This window comes from Staurois parvus, unplaced genomic scaffold (assembly GCF_062004578.1).
Source record: "Staurois parvus isolate SC_StPar_1 unplaced genomic scaffold, SC_StPar_1.0 ptg001197l, whole genome shotgun sequence".
Lineage (NCBI taxonomy): Eukaryota > Metazoa > Chordata > Amphibia > Anura > Ranidae > Staurois > Staurois parvus.
This window is the reverse complement of record NW_028318993.1, coordinates 923,316-926,669: the sequence shown is the minus strand read 5'-3', so window position 1 is coordinate 926,669 and position 3,354 is coordinate 923,316.

Below are 3,354 nucleotides of genomic sequence, written 5' to 3'. Positions count from 1 at the left end.
GAATTGTTACTGAGGGACACAGAATCGTTACTGAGGGACACAGAATTGTTACTCAGGGACACAGAATTGTTACTCAGGGACAGACACAGAATTGTTACTCAGGGACACAGAATCGTTACTGAGGGACACAGAATCGTTACTCAGGAACACAGAATCGTTACTCAGGGACACAGAATCGTTACTCAGGGACACAGAATCGTTACTCAGGGACACAGAATTGTTACTCAGGGACACAGAATTGTTACTGAGGGACACAGAATCGTTACTGAGGGACACAGAATCGTTACTCAGGGACACAGAATCGTTACTCAGGGACACAGAATTGTTACTCAGGGACATAGAATTGTTACTCAGGGACAGACACAGAATTGTTACTCAGGGACACAGAATCGTTACTCAGGGACACAGAATCGTTACTCAGGGACACAGAATCGTTACTCAGGGACACAGAATTGTTACTGAGGGACACAGAATCGTTACTGAGGGACACAGAATTGTTACTGAGGGACACAAAATTGTTACTCAGGGACACAGAATTGTTACTCAGGGACACAGAATTGTTACTCAGGGACACAGAATGGTTACTCAGGGACACAGAATCGTTGAATTAAAGAGTATGTCAGACAACACGCAGAGGAGTAGCAGAGGAGGCAATGTTTCAGGAGCGAGCAGACGTGGCAGCAGAGGAAGGGGTCGAGGCAGCACTAGTCGCAGCCAGAGGCCAGTGCTCCCGGTGTCATCCAGCGGTCGTGTCTCCACCGACAACCCTGCCGTCATCGATTGGTTGGCTCGGTCGTCTTCCTCTTCCCAGGTCACCTCTGACACCTACAGCCAACGGTCGATGGGTACATCAGACACAACCGTTAGTTGGCATGGCCCGGGAGCAAGCCCACTGAAATCACGTGTCCTCTACCTGCCCCTGTCCTTTGGTGTTCCCTCATCAAGCAAAGTATCACATGCTGTGGGCTCAGCCCCACTGTACAGTGAGGAAGAGCTAACAGAGGGCGGTCAGGAACGGGGGGAGACATCCGCCTCTTCAGCAGCCAGGCGAAGAAGTAGTGGCGAGGAGAGTGGCTCGGTAGCCGGTCTAGAGACAGGTCTGTCTCCTGACCCACACGCAGCCGAGGGGGCTTGTAGTGAGGCGGAGACCCTAATTGATGATGATGAGGCTGATCGCACTTGGCAGCCTCGTCGTCATCTGGCAGGCCCGTAATCTGCCATGGGCCCCCGTACCGACTCCTCATGCTGCTGCCAGGCCCGTAATCTGTCATGGGCCCCTGTACCGCCTCCTCATGCTGCTGCCAGGTCCAGAGTGTGTCATGGGTCCCTGTACGGCCTCCCATTGCTGCTGTCTCCATCGCCACACTCTGCCATGTGCCACTTTCAGGTCTCCTCACACTGCTGGTGGGTTCCATTTTGTCATAGGGTGCTGGCAGATTACGGGCCTCCCATTGCTGCTGCCAGGCCCGTAATCTGCCATGGGCCCCCGTACCGACTCCTCATGCTGCTGCCAGGCCCGTAATCTGTCATGGGCCCCTGTACCGCCTCCTCATGCTGCTGCCAGGTCCAGAGTGTGTCATGGGTCCCTGTACGGCCTCCCATTGCTGCTGTCTCCATCGCCACACTCTGCCATGTGCCACTTTCAGGTCTCCTCACACTGCTGGTGGGTTCCATTTTGTCATAGGGTGCTGGCAGATTACGGGCCTCCCATTGCTGCTGCCAGGCCCGTAATCTGTCATGGGCCCCTGTACCGCCTCCTCATGCTGCTGCCAGGTCCAGAGTGTGTCATGGGTCCCTGTACAGCCTCCCATTGCTGCTGTCTCCATCGCCACACTCTGCCATGTGCCACTTTCAGGTCTCCTCACACTGCTGGTGGGTTCCATTTTGTCATAGGGTGCTGGCAGATTACGGGCCTCCCATTGCTTCTGCCAGGCCCGTAATCTGCCATGGGCCCCCCTACCGACTCCTCATGCTGCTGCCAGGCCCGTAATCTGTCATGGGCCCCTGTACCGCCTCCTCATGCTGCTGCCAGGTCCAGAGTGTGTCATGGGTCCCTGTACGGCCTCCCATTGCTGCTGCCAGGCCCGTAATCTGCCATGGGCCCCCGTACCGACTCCTCATGCTGCTGCCAGGCCCGTAATTTGTCATGGGCCCCTGTACCGCCTCCTCATGCTGCTGCCAGGTCCAGAGTGTGTCATGGGTCCCTGTACGGCCTCCCATTGCTGCTGTCTCCATCGCCACACTCTGCCATGTGCCACTTTCAGGTCTCCTCACACTGCTGGTGGGTTCCATTTTGTCATAGGGTGCTGGCAGATTACGGGCCTCCCATTGCTGCTGCCAGGCCCGTAATCTGTCATGGGCCCCTGTACCGCCTCCTCATGCTGCTGCCAGGTCCAGAGTGTGTCATGGGTCCCTGTACGGCCTCCCATTGCTGCTGTCTCCATCGCCACACTCTGCCATGTGCCACTTTCAGGTCTCCTCACACTGCTGGTGGGTTCCATTTTGTCATAGGGTGCTGGCAGATTACGGGCCTCCCATTGCTGCTGCCAGGCCCGTAATCTGCCATGGGCCCCGTACCGACTCCTCATGCTGCTGCCAGGCCCGTAATCTGTCATGGGCCCCTGTACCGCCTCCTCATGCTGCTGCCAGGTCCAGAGTGTGTCATGGGTCCCTGTACGGCCTCCCATTGCTGCTGTCTCCATCGCCACACTCTGCCATGTGCCACTTTCAGGTCTCCTCACACTGCTGGTGGGTTCCATTTTGTCATAGGGTGCTGTATGACCTCCCATTGCTGCTGCCTCCACCGCCACACTGTGGCTCCACACTCTGGTTTTGGCCCCGTGACTGCCCAAATGAGTGAAGTGTGCGGTGATTCTAAGATCGACGGCACTCATCTGCATGTCATACTGACTGACAGTATTATTTCTTTTCCCCAGCAGACTCCAAGGGCATTTAAATTAAAGGTACAGTGTTCTGCACTAATATAAAGGCTCTCTGAAGCCTAGAAACACCCTTTTTATAAGTTAAATTCGCAGCGAATATATTCGACTCGAATCGAATTTATTCCGCGAATTCGCCGAATCAGCCGAATCGAATTTTTGAATAATTCGCTCATCTCTACTGACAATTGCACAGTCAAGCAGTGCTGCACCCAAATGAAATTTCTGCCCTTTTTTCCCACAAATTGAACTTTCTTTCTGTGGTATTTGATTGCCTGTGCATTTTTTATTTTTTGCGCTATAAAAAAAAAAGACCGACAATTTTGAGAAAAAAACAATATTTTTTACTTTTTGCTATTAAACATGTCCAGTAAAAAAATTTAAAAAATCAAATTGCATCATAAATTTACACCAA